A 16,696-nucleotide genomic window follows, 5' to 3' on the forward strand; every position below is an offset into this window, starting at 1 on the left:
TTTTAAGTCATAATTTTTGGAGTCAGGGAAGTATTGTTACTCTTGCATTCTTACAGACTGTACTGTTTTGGCAGATTGCTGTTATGGTTGCATTGTTTGCATATGTTTGCTTGTTTAATGATTCTATTTGAGGATAGGAGTATTAAATATACAGAGGCATTTAGTATTGAATGTTGAGTAATAATTTTAGTGATTTGTTACAGTAGAAAATGATAAGGTTTTGTATCGGTTCATACTAACCTACCTCACGAGTTCTTGTTGAGTCGGTTGTGGATGAAGCTTTTGATAAAAAGAAGAGAAACGATGATATGAGATGAATTAAGGAGACACAAAAGCTAAAGCTTGGGTATGCCCATGGCACCCCCAAGATAATCCAAGGACACCAAAAAGTCAAAGCTTGGGGATGCCCCGGAAGGCATTACCTCTTTCGTCTACTTCCATCGGTAATTTACTTGGAGCTATATTTTAATTCACTACATGTCATGTGTTTTGCTTGGAGCGTCTTGTATTATTTGTGTCTTTGCTTGTTAGTTTGCCACAATCATCCTTGCTGTACACACCTTTTAAGAGAGCCATACATGATATGGAATTTGCTAGAATACTCTACGTGCTTCACTTATATATTTTGAGCTTGATAGTTTTGCTCATAGTGCTTCACTTATATCTTTTGAGCTTGATAGTTTTGCTCATAGTGCTTCACTTATATCTTTTGAGCTTGATAGTTTTGCTCATAGTGCTTCACTTATATCTTTTGAGCTTGATAGTTTTGCTCATAGTACTTCACTTATATCTTTTGAGCGTAATAATTTTTGCTCTAGTGCTTCACTTAGATCTTTTAGAGCACGGTGGTGGATTTGTTTTAAAGAAGCTATTGATCTCTCATGCTTCACTTAGATTATTTTGAGAGTTGTTAATAGCATGGTAATTTGCTTAAAGTTAATATACTTGGTATACAAGATTTGTGAAACTTTCTTTTGAGTGCATTGAATACTAAGATAAGTTTGATGCTTGATAATTGTTTTGAGATATGAAGGTGATAATATTAAAGCAATGCTAGTAGGAGTAATTATGAATTTAAAGAATGCTTGCGTTGTAGTTTGTGATTCCCGTATCATGCATGTATGGTGAACCGCTTGTGATGAAGTCGGAGCACAGTTTTATTTATTGATTGTCTTCCTTATGAGTGGCAGTCGGGGACGAGCGATGGTCTTTTCCTACCAATCTATCCCCCTAGGAGTATGCGTGTAGTGCTTTGGTTTTTGATGACTTCTAAATTTTTGCAATAAGTGCATGAGTTCTTTTGATTAATGTCGAGTCCATGGATTATACGCACTCTCACCTTTCCGCCATTGCTAGCCTCTCTAATACCGCGCACTTTTCGCCGGTATCATACACCCACCATATACCTTCCTCAAAACAGCCACCATACCTACCTATCATGGCATTTCCATAGCCATTCCGAGATATATTGCCATGCAACTTTCCACCGTTCCATTCATATGACACACATTACTTTTGTCATATTGCTTCTTGCATGAACATGTAGTTGACATTGTATTTGTGGCAAAGCCACCGTTCATAATTCTTTCGTACATGTCACTCTTGATTCATTGCATATCCCGGTACACCGCCGGAGGCATTCATATAGAGTCGTATTTTGTTCTAAGTATCGAGTTTTAATAGTTGAGTTGTAAGAAAAATAAAAGTGTGATGATCTTCATTATTAGAGCATTGTCCCAGTGTGGAAAGGATGACGGAGACTATGATTCCCCCATAAGTCGGGATGAGACTCCGGACTTTATGAAAAATAAAAGAGGCCAAAGAAGCCCAAATAAAAAAAGAGAGGCCAAAGAAGCGCACCAAAAAAAATATATGAGAGAAAAAGAGAGAAGGGACAATGCTACTATCCTTTTTCCACACTTGTGCTTCAAAGTAGCACCATGATCTTCATGATAGAGAGTCTCATATGTTGTCACTTTCGTATACTAGTGGGAATTTTTCATTATAGAACTTGGCTTGTATATTCCAATCATGGGCTTCCTCAAAAGTGCCCTAGGTCTTCGTGAGCAAGCAAGTTGGATGCACACCCACTTAGTTCCTTTTGTTGAGCTTTCATATACTTATAGCTCTAGTGCATCCGTTGCATGGCAATCCCTACTCACTCACATTGATATCTATTAATGGGCATCTCCATAGCCCATTGATACGCCTAGTTGATGTGAGACTATCTTCTCCTTTTTGTCTTCTCCACAACCACCATTCTATTCCACCTATAGTGCTATGTCCATGGCTCACGCTCATGTATTGCGTGAATGTTGAAAAAGTTTGAGATTACTAAAGTATGAAACAATTGCTTGGCTCGTCATCGGGGTTGTGCATGATTAAATACTTTGTGTGATGAAGATAGAGCATAGCCAGACTATATGATTTTGTAGGGATAACTTTCTTTAACCATGCTATTTTGAGAAGGCATGATTGCTTTGATTAGTATGCTTGAAGTATTATTACTTTTATGTTAATATGAACTTTTGTCTTGAATCTTTCAGATCTGAATATTCATGTCACAATTAAGAAGATTTACATTGAAATTATGCCAAAGTATCACTCCACATCAAAAATTCTTTTTTATCATTTACCTACTCGAGGACGAGCAGGAATTAAGCTTGGGGATGCTTGATACGTCTCCAATGTATCTATAATTTTTGATTGCTCCATGCTACTTTATCTACTGTTTTGGGAAATATTGGGCTTTATTATCCACTTTTATATTATTTTTGGGACTAACCTATTAACTGGAGGCCCAGCCCAGATTTGTTGTTTTATGCCTATTTCAGTGTTTCGAGGAAAAGGAATATCAGACGGAGTCAAAACGGAACGAAATCAACTGGAGAAGTTATTTTTGGAAGGAAAGCCACCCGATGGACTTGGAGTGCACGTCAGGAGATACGGGAGGTGCTCACGAGGGTGGGGGGCGTGCCCCCTAGGTGCGCCCCCTGCCTCGTGGGACCCTCGTAGCTCCACCAACGTACCCCCTGCACCCATATATACCTACGCACCCAAAAACTTCCAGAACAGAACCTAGATCGGGAGTTCCGCCGCCGCAAGCCTCTATAGCCACCAAAAACCAATCGGGCCCCTGTTCCAGCGCCCTGCCGGAGGGGGATCCCATCACCGAAGGCCATCTTCATCATCCCGGTGCTATCCATGACGAGGAGGGAGTAGTTCACCCTCGGGACTGAGGGTATGTACCAGTAGCTATGTGTTTGATCTCTCTCTCTCTCTCTCTCTCTCTCTCTCTCTCTCTCTCATGTTCTCTCTCGTGTTCCCTCTATGGCACGATCTTGATGTATCCCGAGCTTTGCTATTGTAGTTGGATCTTATGATGTTTCTCCCCCTCTACTCTCTTGTGATGAATTGAGTTTCCCCTTTGAAGTTATCTTATCAGATTGAGTATTTTATGAGAACACTTGATGTATGTCTTGCGATCCACTTGATGTATATTTTAGTGATCAACTTGCGGGTTTCGTGACATTGGGAACCTATGCATAGGGGTTGGCACACGTTCTTGACTCTCTAGTAGTAGCTTTGGGGCACTCTTTGAAGTACTTTTATGTTGGTTGGATGAATCTGAGATTGTGTGACGCATATCGTATAATCATGCCCATGGATACTTGAGGTGACAATGGAGTATCTAGGTGACATTAGGGTTTTGGTTGATTTGTGTCTTAAGGTGTTATTCTAGTAAAAACTCTATGATGGATTGAGCGGAAAGAATAGCTTTATGTTATTTTACTACGAACTCTTGAATAGATAGAACAGAAAGGATAACTTTGAGGTGGTTTCATACCCTACCATAATCTCTATGTTTGTTCTCCGCTATTAGTGGCTTTGGAGTGACTCTTTGTTGCATGTTGAGGGCTTGTTATATTATCTATCTATGTTATTATTGTTGAGAGAACTTGCACTAGCGAAAGTATGAACCCTAGGCCTTGTTTCCCATCATTGCAATACCGTTTACGCTCACTTTTATCGCTCGTTACCTTGCTGTTTTTATTATTTCAGATTACAAATACCTTTATCTACCATCTATTTTGCACTTGTATCTTCACATCTTCGCCGAACTAGTGCACCTATACAATTTACCATTGTATTGGGTGTGTTGGGGACACAAGAGACTCTTTGTTATTTGGTTGCAGGGTTGTTTGAGATAGACCATCTTCATCCTACGCCTCCTATGGATTGATAAACCTTAGGTCATCCACTTGAGGGAAATTTGCTACTGTCCTACAAACCTGTGCACTTGCAGGCCCAACAACGTCTACAAGAAGAAGGTTGTGTAGTGGACATCAGGGGGGGGGCTGCTAGCTACTTCGCACTTTGCTAGGTGAACCACGGTTGGGGGGCATCCATTCATATATAGCTTAGGATTCCCTTTGTGCCGACACGAGGGAGGGGGGGCTGCTAGCTTCTTCACAATGCGATGCTCTGTATGTGCAATTATTTACTGTGCAGTACATTTCATCAATCTAGTTTTAAAGATACCAATAGAAATGCATATATTTGCTTGCTGTTAAGCCTGTTATAGCTAGCATATGCCTCTTCTAAAGTTTTTGATTGTTTTGTTGTTTGTAGTTAGGATATGTCCATTCTTTGGTTGTTCGTAGTATGCCTTGTTTATTACAGTTATTCACAACGTGATGTTCTATATGTGCAAGTATGAACTGTGTAGTTCAATTTCATCAGTACCAGTTTCAACAATACCACATGGGCCCTGTTTGTTTCGGATTATGGGACCAGATTCAGCTTTGCTGGTGAAGCCGAATCAGGAATCCAAAACAAACAACTATTTGGAATCAGCTGTGCCAATGAAGCGTAATCTGGATTTGGGTCATTTTTAGTGCAATTTCCTGAAGTACCTCAAAGTGTACTTCGGTGGTGAAGATGATTCACAGAAATAGCTTCGCCACTGAAGCGAATCCATAGGTGATTAAAATCCAAGCTAAGCTGAAACAAACAGGGCATGGATGACTTGCTGCATCTTGTAGTTAAACACGCCTTTCCATTTTTATTTTACAATAACCAATGTACTTAGTCCGGCACAATACCACTTTGAATGACTATGTTTGCTTGTTGTTAAATGTTAGGCCTGTTGTAGTTAACACACCTTTTCACTTGTTTTGCTTTATTAGCGTGCTTAAACCTGCACACTGAAGCTATATTTTGGAGATTATTTTGCCTGCCATGGATAATGTTGGTTGATGTTTAGCCTGTTGTGCTTAACATGCTTCTCGATGTACCTACACATGACAATTTTGGGAATGACTGTTGTTTTCCATCGAGGTTAGTTTCATCCCATGGTGTCGTGGTAACGATTTCGACAATAGAAAGGGGTAGGGTAAAGGAGCATGATCTATCGAGATGCAAATAGCTGACACGGTGGTTTTAGCGAGTTCGGGCCTCTCATGGTGGAGATAACAACCCTACGTCTCGTACTCCGGAGAGTCTTTGTTTATCTGAGTATGTATCTGGAGATTACTATGTGTGAGAGAAAGGAGAGAGAGGATCTCCAGCCTGAGCTACGTCCTGAGACTAATGGTTAGAGAGAGAGAGAGGTGGAAGAAAAGAGCCCCTAGTCTAGTGGTGGGGGTGGCTTATATAGAGTGCGCCACCCCCTCACCTCCTATGTTACAAAGTGGGGGCGTTAATGCTATAACTCAGCCTACTACTAAGATGATGCTTCGAGTGCCTTGTCGACTGCTGGTCCTCGCATATCCGAGTGAGATCAGGTGCTCCGAGTGGAATGAGTTGGTCGAGTGGAGTGCTATGCTCTGAGTGGTTGTTGTCGTCCGAGTTACTTGATGGTCATCCGAGTGGATAGTATGTCTGTATGAAATTTATCTGGACCCACATGTTGTGTGGACCCCATGCTTTATGATGTTTCGACCCTTCATGGGCCTACCTGTTATGTGTATCCCCAACATTAGCCCCCGAATCGATTGCCATTTTGCAGAACGAGTTTGTGAAAGACACAATTTGGCCCGACTGATTACGGAAATACTTGGTATCCGTCATCGTGCTTTCACACAACCAATGTTTGAACAAAATCTCAATGGATTCTGGTACTGTATTTCCCGACTGATCTGGGGTAAGTGGCCACGAGGAGCAACTTGGTGACATTCGATCATCTCTCGGAAGAGGTTAACTTGTGATCAGAGTATGGATGTGTCATTAAATCTGGGCAACAAGATTGACGCATGGACTGCTCTCTCGGAGAGATGCCATTCTTATCCCGAAGGAACGTCAATACGAGTCGGTTCTAGATCCAAAGTAATGAGTTTCATGCTTTGAGTCCTAGAGGAAGGCTCAAAACAGGTCCACGGAGGAGTGTTAAACTCACCTATAACAATTTTTTTGGTAGCCGACGGGAGCCTGAGAACTTGTTTGTTTGTTGTTCGCCACTCGGACCGGTCAGGCCGTACCGAGTGGAGATTACTCCAGTGAGGGCACGCTGAGTGCACCCACTGGGTGTAGTCCCCGAGACCGCTGTCGATTGCGGGTAGTCGGCGGGGGTCTGAGTGAACTAAAAATCTTCTTAGCTAGTACTGATGGAACTTGTTCCTCTCCGACTCGGAGGTCGAGTAGTACTTGAGGATCTGGTACTGGTCTAGCTTGCCCTTCCTCGACTCGGAAGTCGAGTAGCACTTGAGTGATCTGGAGATGGTTTTGCGTCGAACAAAATGTTTCTTTCGGAGTTCTCTTCCAATGGGGGCACGCTGAGCACACCCACTGGGTGTAGTCCCCGAGCCTCAGTCGGACAAGATGAGTCGGGCAGAGGGTTTAAGTCTCCTGGTAAACCTCCACGCAATCGACACGGTAAATATCTTTTAGTCTGGAATTGAGTCAATCAGATGCATGTTCAGGCGCTTAACATGGTAAATAAGCTCAGCCTGCAACTGAGTCAGTCAGACTTATCTTCGTGCACTCGACACGGAATAAATTCAACATGGAACTCGGTCACGCAGGTGAATCTTCGTGCTCTCGGCATGGTGAATGAATTCGGCTTTGAAACTGCCGACTATAGAAAAAAAGTTGGACACTCCAGGCAGTAATCGTTCCAGTAGTACTTCTTATATTGACCGTTAGATTTTGTGTGAAAGGGGTATTTGTAAGAGTACATTGTATCCGTAGAGGAGCTTCGTTTTCACCCTTTTGCATGAAAGGGGTATTTGTCCGAGTGGACGTGCTTCCCGTATGATCGGGGTATGTTGGCTGCAAGGAAAAACTTGGTGGCACTCGTATGTCTCCCGGAGGAGATAGACTAGTGGTCTGACATGGACGTGCCATAAAACCCGAGTGGCAAGGCTAGTGTGTGGCTGACTCTCCCGAGAGAGGCCACTCATTATCCCGGGGGAACACCAACACATGCCATCTCTGAATCCAAGTTTGTGAAACTAACACCTTGGAGCCTAGGATAAGGGCCAAGTGTATCCGTAGAGGAGCGTCATTTTCACCCTTTTGCAGTCCAGAAGATGACTTTACATAATGATTCGGGCGATCGTCCAAGTGGACAACACTACCATTATAGATTTTTGGCGGACCAAACATGTATGGTCAGAAAGATATTCCAGATGTGATCAATGGGCGTAACTCCTGAGGGCGGCATGGCCAACGGCTATGCGTAGCCCCCGAGTGATGCTCAAAAGAGGTAAGCTTGCAACAGAGTATGATATGAGGTTTGATCATATAAGTAACTTAGTCGTTCCCATGTTGAGGGTGTAGAGGTAAAGACATGTCCAACTGATAGTGACACGCGAGGCGGCCGAGGGGCGATGATGTGTACAACCGAGTGACGGCGCACGAGCGGTCGTGTGGTGAAGACGTGTGCAACCGAGTGGTGTCACGCAGAGCAGTCGAGTGGTGAAGACGTGTGCAACCGAGTGGCGATGCGCAGAGCGATCGAGTGGTGAAGACGTGCCCAACCGAGTGGCGACGCGCGTGGCGGCTGAGTGACGATGTGCGAGGTGGTCGAATGATGAAGACGTGCACAACTGAGTGGCAACATGCGGGGCGGTCGAGTGATGAAGACATGCACAACCGAGTGGCGACGCGCGGGGAGGCCGAATGGTGATGACGTGCGAAGTGGTCAAATGTAGGACTACATATCCAGCCAAGTGGAGATGCACGGGGAAGCCGAGTGGTGAAGACGTGCACAACCGAGTGGCGGCGCGCAGGGCGGCTAAGGAGAAGTCGTGTGCCACCGGACGGCGAAAATGGTCCTCGGAGGAGTTAGTCGAATTTGAAGTTGATGTAGCGACAAGGTCGGTGTAGTGTGGTTGCGACACAACAAGACCGGCGTGAGAACTGAGTCTGAGTAGGGATGAAGATGGCGTATAGAGTGTCTGGATGATTATAAAACTTGTCAAAGTGGCAGATCGAATGCACTTGTTGAAGTGAAGGATCTGACAGGTGATGAAGTACTCGACCACTCAAAATGTGTCATTCCAAATGAGATGCAACCCCCGAGCGTACTACAGGCTTCGACAACGAACATGTCGGAATACGAGAAATATATTTTTGAATGGATGATTTGCAATTCATTGAGTCGGACACGGGTAAAGATGAGGAGAAGCTTCCGAGTGATGATGGAAAGAGGAAAACTCGCAAAAAGAGTGAAGTGTGAAGTTTAATTATAAAAGGGAGTTATCTGTCTCATGCCTGATGAGGCCTATATCATTGATACGACGAAAAAGGATTCCACAGAGGGGTTGGCCGGATGTGTTTGAAGTCAACAGAGCGACAAGGTCGGTGTTGTGGTGCGCTGGGACCGGTATGGTGATCGAGTCCGAGAAGTGATGAAGATGGTGCATAGGGCCGTCGAGTGATCGCGTAACTTGTGTAAAAAATGGCACAAGCCAACGAAATATTTTTTCGAGGAAATTTGATGTGTGCTGAAATGATTTCTGTGAATAACACCCATAGACACCCGCTGGGAGTGCAAGGGGCTTGTTGGTTAACCAGCAAGAGTCTGAAAGAGCGAAGGATCCGTTCAAACTTGTCAAAGTGAAGGATCCGACTGAACTCATTGGAATACTGGCTCAAATAAAACGGAAGTGTAGTGTTTCGACTAAGTTGCAGTCCCGGAGGACTGATGCAAACTCGAAGAGGTACACTCGGTGTCGTGGCCTCTGAGTGAACGTGATGTGTGAATTACGGGATACTCGGGGAGACGGAAATAACAGAATGTAAAATGACTTAGCTGTCTGAAGGCGCGCGAGTGGTCGAGCGACGACGAGGCGATCAACCGATGGCGACACGCGGGGCGGCCGCGTGGTGATGAGGTGACCAACCGATAACGACGTGCGGCAGCCGAGTGATGATGAGGTGACCAACCGATGGCGACGCGCGGGGCGGCCGAGTGGTGATGAGGTGACCAACCGATGGCGACACGCGGGGAGGCCGAGTGGTGATGAGGTGACCAACCGATGGCGACGCGCGGGGCGGCCGAGTGAAGTAGATGCATCCCGCGAAGTGACGAAGCATGAGGCGTCCGACTGAAATAGACGTGTCCCATGGAGTGACAATGTGCAAGGCGTCCGATTGAAGTAGACGCGTCCCGCGGTGTGATGATGTGCAGGGCCTCTGACTGAAATAGACGCGTCCCGTGATGTGACGATGTGCGAGTCGTCCGAATGATGTAGACGCGTTCTGCGGAGTGGCGACGCACGGGGCGTCCGAGTCGGGCAAGTTGATGATGATGCGAGCTGCTTCATGACCGCGTGCTGGGTGGCTGAGGACATGTCCAGTCGAGCGATGATGTACGGGCGGCCGAGTGGCGGCGCACGAACGGCCGATCAAGCGCCAGTGATCCGGATTGGACCGAGTGAGCTAGTCCCATCCGAGTGATCATGCCGAGTTGCCGACTGAAGGGAGTTGTTGCCGAGTGCTGGGTCTTGTCGAGGCAGAGACAACGTGTGGAGTGCCGGCTTTGGTTAACCACCGTGCCAGTCCGCAAGTACAGCAACGAAGGCTTGACGAAGCGGAGCCAGCGGAGTGGCGTATTGGTGGGAGCCAGTCCTTCCGTAAATGGGCAGGAATTAAGGTTAGAAGGAGTGGCGACGCGTGGGGCGTCCGAGTGAAGCAGACGCATCCCACGGACTGGCGACGCTCGAGGCGTCCGAGTGTTGTAGACACGTCCTGCGGGGTGACGACGCGCAGGACGTCGAGTGACCATGCACGCGTGACCGAGTGATGCTGGTGTGACCAGTTGAGCGACGGTGTGCAGGCGGCCAAGTCACTGCATGTTAGTCGTATAAAAAATGCATCTGAATGAATCTGGACGTTTAGTAATCCAAATGAAAAACTCATCTGCCTGTCATCGTGTTATTTGCCTGAACGAAACGTCCGTCCGAGTGAACTGCAGTCAGTGGACGACGACGGGACAAATGATCCTGCAAGTTAGTAGCACGTATAGCTATGAATCTTATTTTTTTGATCCTAACGCTCCTGCAAGAGAGCCAGTTAGGCTGCTCATTGTGGGAGTAACATAGCAAGTAACATAACACATCCCAAGAAAAGTTTGCTTACATGACATGTATTTAATGAGGAGAGAGATGGTTGGAGTAACATAATATGTTACTGTAACATAACACATTTCATGGCAAAATGAGTCTACATCTTAATAAATGATGACTTGAATGATACTACATACATGTTACTCCCCACTATGAAGGTGATAACATAGACTAGTAACATATGTATGTTACTAGTCTAAGTTACTCCCCACTATGACCAGCCTTAGCAAGCATTGCCACGAAATTAATGGCCGGGCGGTTCCACATGCATGCATGCATGCACCAATTATTGTGCGTGAATTGCAGGAGTTTTGGCTGCAGTAATTAGAAATCTGGTGCAGGAAATACTCACTTGATGAGCCGCTTAATGACGCAATTACCTTAGCGAAATGGCCACCCCACGTTCTTCTGTGTCCTTGCGCGACGAGGAGGTGGGCTACGCTCGCGCGCGGTTAACGCACTAAACGGGCGACATGGTTGGTACCTTGCTCCCGAATGACGGCTGCAGCGACGGGACTTGAAACGCCGCCAGAGGGGCCGATCCGACGCGGATGGATGCGCCGGAGGCCTGGGGGTCGTGCAGCAACCGAGCATCCGCGTCACTGGAGTGACTGATGAACACCTGCTGTCGCCGCAACCAGAAGACGGGTGTGCTGGGCTCGACGGAGAAGATGGAGAAGACGAAGCGGGAAGTGCGCTAGTGGCAGCCCCGGTCGGTCCGGTAGAGCGGGCGATCCGCCCCGCGCTCGGAGTCCTCGGTGGCATCGGGGTCGTCGCCCGTGAACCCGAGGTAGCGGCACGGATCGTCGGCACCCGTGGAGGCGGCACCGCCGGAGAGCACGGCGAAGAGTAGCCGCACACCGCCTGGTGGCGGCGTGTCCGTCCAGCGGTACCAGCCCTCGAAGATGAAGCCCGAAGTGTAGAAGGAAATTGTCTGACGGACGTGTTTGTGAATGGTCATGCACGCTCGCAGTGTCGGGTCAAGATGTATCTTCTCCTCCCCTTTTTCGGTGCTTCAGTTGTTCCTATGAACTGCATGAACAGGAACTTAGACGAATGAAAAACCATCTGCATCATGGCTCAATAGACGCCATGCCCCACGGTGGGCGCCAACTGTCGTGGTAATGATTTTGACAATAGAAAGAGGGTAGGGTAAAGGAGCATGATCTATCGAGATGCAAATAGCTGACATGGTGGTTTATCGAGTTCGGGCCTCTCACGGTGGAGATAACAACCCTACGTCTCGTGCTCCGGAGAGGCTTTGTTTATCTGTGTATGTATCCGGAGATTACAATGTGTGAGAGAAAGGAGAGAGCGGATCTCCATGCATGAGCTAAGTCCTGAGACTAATGGTTAGAGAGAGAGAGAGAGAGAGGTGGAAGAAAAGAGCCCCCTAGTCTAGTGGTGGGGGTGGCTTATATAGAGTGCGCCACCCCCTCACCTCCTATGTTACAAAGTGGGGGTGTTAATGCTATAACTCAGCCTACTACTAAGATGATGCTTCGAGTGCCTTGTCGACTGCTGGTCCTCGCATATCCGAGTGAGATAAGGTGCTCCGAGTGGAATGAGTTGGTCGAGTGGAGTGCTATGCTTCGAGTGGTTATTGTCGTCCGAGTGACTTGATGGTCATCCGAGTGGATAGTATGTCTGTATGAAATTTATCTGGACCCACTTGCTGTGTGGACCCCATGCTTTATGATATTTCGACCCTTCGTGGGCCTACCTGTTATGTGTATCCCCAACACATGGCTTATATATGCTCACTGTTCTGGATATCGGTAGCTGGTACCATATAGGTCGGGGGCTGATAAGGGACTATTCAGTGAATCAGATTTTTAGCTGAATATATCTGCAACCCATTTATCGTTAGGTTAACTAGGGCCATATGTAATATATCTGAGGCTACATAGCAACATGCATCGTACTTAATGGCTACATATGTAATCCTAGGCTACAGAGCAACAAGGAAGAGTGTTACCTTAATGTTCTGATGATGTCTAGATACACGTAGAAGAACAGCAACAACAACAACAACACAGCCTTGTTTGGATACTCAACTTAGTTTAGAGGTTAGAGTTAGTTTCTAGCTCATGACTAACCCTGAAGCAACTTCATCCAAAGAGTTGTTTGGATGATAGAGTTAGATACTTAGATTGTCAATAAATACACTAGGAGAACTAGCTCCAATTAGCACCTCTTGGGTTGGATAGTTTTTTTGGGTGGGTTATAGATGAAACTAGCTCAAACTAGCCCTCATGTTTAGATATACTTTAGGGCTATTTGAGCCCGAACTAGCTCAAACTAACTCTAACCCATGGATACAACACTAGTTAATCAACCGATAATTTGTAAGAATGCAATAAACGCCTTCTGATCAATAATATAAGATGTTAATTCATCTAATATGTGATTATATTGGATGCTATAAGATATGACAAAAGAGTGTTGTACTACATCATGGTGCAATTGGTGTTTAGCTTCTAATATTAACTTGGTGCTTTTAGTAACATATGTCATTGGTAAAGTTCCGCGCTTCGACCCTTTCTGCGTATGGGTAAATGAGATATCAATGAGCCAGCATCAAGTGAGAAAGCTGATAAAGATTGTTAGTAAAATGGGTCAGAAGATGGAAATTAAACTATTTGTTTACATTTTGTCCAATACAATAGCGAACTGCAGGATGGTAAGTAAGAACTCTGCAGCCTTCTTTTTACTCCCCATAATGAGTTGTGTTAGATGACAGTGTCTGAATATTTTTTCCTTGCAGTGGTTGCTAAAGTAGTTTACTAAAGATTATCTCTCAAACTACATGATTGGTGGTCATGCAAAGGTTAAAGTATTTCTACCAGAACACGATGATTATCTAGATGTTTTCATGAAGACCGTGAAGGATGGGCGGTCGGCCATCACAAGGGGTTGGACTAGAGTCGTGCGTGCCTTCTGCAGGGAGGAGGGCACAATATGGGCATTCCACTTCACCTTGTTCAGCAACCAGAATGTATTTCGCCTCTTTCTTTACCGTCTTTAATGGTACAACTATACATGTGTTGTTCATCATTCTTTATTTGGTTCTTATGTAATTCTTGATGTGTACCTATGAATCGAATAACGCATTGGTTGTCTGAACCTGATGGATATGAATAAAGCTATAGCATACATTCAAATTCAAATTCAATTTCAATTTGTAATAGCAGCAATTAAATTACGGTGAAATTACGCTCTCCAGGTTGTTACTACACACATGGTTGGTAAATCACAACTGTTTGCAATATACACCGTAATGCGAGATGGTTCACAGAGAGGAAACGTGTGCAAGCGTGCACACAGTTGCCGTTTCCATATCATAAATGGTGCTGGCAAACTAACCGTTTGCGATAGTTGCCTTATCGTACACAATTCGTAACCATGTACTATTTCTTATGAAGTATGCATCGTAAATTTTGCATCACAGAATAGATAGTTGCCTTATCGTACACGATTCTCAACCATGAAATGTTTCTCATGAAGTATGGATCGTAAATGTTGCACCACTGAATAGCGTGTACGACGATGTTATGACGGTCTGACGTTTCGTAATCCTATCCGACACTTGTACGATGATTAGCTAGTCTTCTTAATTAGTTATCGCATACGGTTTGTGAAAAGTGATGCATCATAAACGTAGGACCATGGAATACCGACTGCGATGGTAATGCAAGCACAAACGAGTAGGAGTATTGTACATGCATCTTGGATCCCTATCCCCGACGGTTTCTGGGTCGTGTGGGAAGGACCCCCTTATTGCCCACACTCACTTGGCGACAGTTCCAAATGCCGTCGCGGAAAGGGGTTAAAAACCGTTTGTATAGCACCGACGCGTACCAGTGGGTATAACCCGACCCCTCCTAGGTAGGTCATACCTCGGAGTTATATTCCCAATAGGGACCAAATCCTGATCTTTGTTCAAGAATGGAATAAGCTAAAGGGAGATTGAGGAGTTAGTTTTGTCGACGAAAGAGAAAAAACCTGCTTTGGTATACGCTCACATCACATTTCACCCTACCAGAGCATTTCACGGATGCACAATGGGGGAAACTCAAGAAGTGAGCTCTTAAGAAGATGGCGACACAATTTAGCAACTCGAAGAAAATATTATCGGCTAACTACTTCGACGCAGAAAAGAAGACTCCAGAATTCACTGGACCACCGGAGAAGGTAAAAGATCACTTTGACTTATTTTTGTAGTTCAAGGAATCGGAAGCGGCTAAGGAACGGTCGAGGAAAAACAAGATAAATGCTGAGAAAAAAAGTTTCACCATGTTCTGGGACCAGGTGGCTACAAGACTGGCCGGCCTAACTGGGATGAATCAGAGGAAAAGATGATTGATGTAGAGGTCACAACAAAAACATTGGGTTGGCTCGACAGGTGCAGGACTTGGTTTTATGCGCATGGGGGAAAGGTGGACCCAAAGACATATGAGGTTATGGAGCATTGGAAGGAAGCCCAATGGTCATTGCGGGATGAAGCCCAATGATTTTCACTACCACATACATGGCATTTGCCTTTCTTCTGTAGGTCTCATTCTTCTTCTTGTAGTTGGCAGGTGTTGGGCTTTGTTATTGCCTTCAAATTTTCCTTTTCCCGCGTAGTTGTTTTTGTTCATGGGTTTGTGGGTTTGGAAATTTCTCTTGTGTACCAAATTAGCACAAGAATGCTCCTCATGGAAACGAGCATGTGTGTCTTTTGCTCTAGTCTTATCTTCCACATCAAGAGTGCCAATATGATTGAAAACAAGTAAAATATTGCCTCTTGTGCCTCACAGAGGTAGCAAAATTCCTCCAAGAAGGTGGAAGCTTGATAATGATGCATCCGACAATGAATTTGTCCGGATAACACACAACAGAGATGCTCAAGTTCTTCAGTGAGCGACTGAATCTCATGAACCTGCTGAACAACGGAGCGGTCATTAGTCATCTCGTAGTCATGATACTGTTCCATGATATACAACTCATTTCTTGCGTCCGCTACTCCAAACATGGCCTCGAGCGCATCCCACATATCCTTATCAACCCTGATGGTCATGAATGGATCAGTAATCTTGTCATCAAGAACACCCAAAACAACACCTCTAAATAGGGAGTCTGTAGCCTGGAAAGTTCGCTCCTGCTCAGCAGTTAGCTCTCCCTCTAGCTTGCATTTAGAGGCATGAAAATAGTTCATGGTGGTTAGCCAGAGAACTACCCTCGCACGCCACCTCCTATAATTGACATCCTCAAACACAAAAGGCTTAAGAGTAGCAACAAATACAATTAGAGGAAATTTCCTACACACATCAGGTCTTCGGATTGCTGAAGACATTTTCCGGTTGAATTTAATCCAAAAAAACAATAGGAAAACATGAGTGCAGATAATCGTGATACAAAACAAATTGTTGAAACTAGTCATGCAATCAAAATCATAAGGATAAGATATCATATTTATATCGATTGCTACTAGTATTACTCCAAACACTAACCCTAATAGAAAGGATAAAATAACATAGAAAGCAGCAGAAGCGGAAGCAGATTCCCCATTTGTCATGGCATCGAAGAGATCATTGACGTCGGCGAAGAAGTCGTCGTTGGGGAACTTGTCATTTGATCGCAGCCACGATGAACAAGGATCCAGCAGTCGCACGAAAGCGCAACCCCAAAACATGATCGCCCCTCTCCCGTACCGGATCACAAGAGTTGGATTTTTGGAGGCCTACTGTCTCACTCCCCGGTGCACACCGAGAAGCAAGATGGGCAAAAGATAGGCGGCACAATGTTCTAGAAAAAGGTGATGTGTTGTGTGTATCATTGGGAAGTGGAGAAACCTCTTATAGGCATGACAAGATGAAACTAAAAATGGATGCACTAATTTGCATTAAGGAGAGGAGAAATAGATGCACTAAAAGTGGTCAGTTTCGTCTTTCATCAGTTGGCCAATCGTTTCATCTTCTTGCATCATAAAAAATATGCTCGCACGCATGGAATGAAGAAACCAATGTACTAATGGAGAAATGAAACCGAAACCAAAATATTAATGCTAGCAATTGGTAGATAATTGAAAACATTCACGACCATTTCTTTCATTTTCCATTAGCGCAAAAATCTCAGCTTAT

The sequence above is a fragment of the Triticum dicoccoides genome, chromosome 7B (assembly GCF_002162155.2).
Source record: "Triticum dicoccoides isolate Atlit2015 ecotype Zavitan chromosome 7B, WEW_v2.0, whole genome shotgun sequence".
NCBI classification, from domain to species: domain Eukaryota; kingdom Viridiplantae; phylum Streptophyta; class Magnoliopsida; order Poales; family Poaceae; genus Triticum; species Triticum dicoccoides.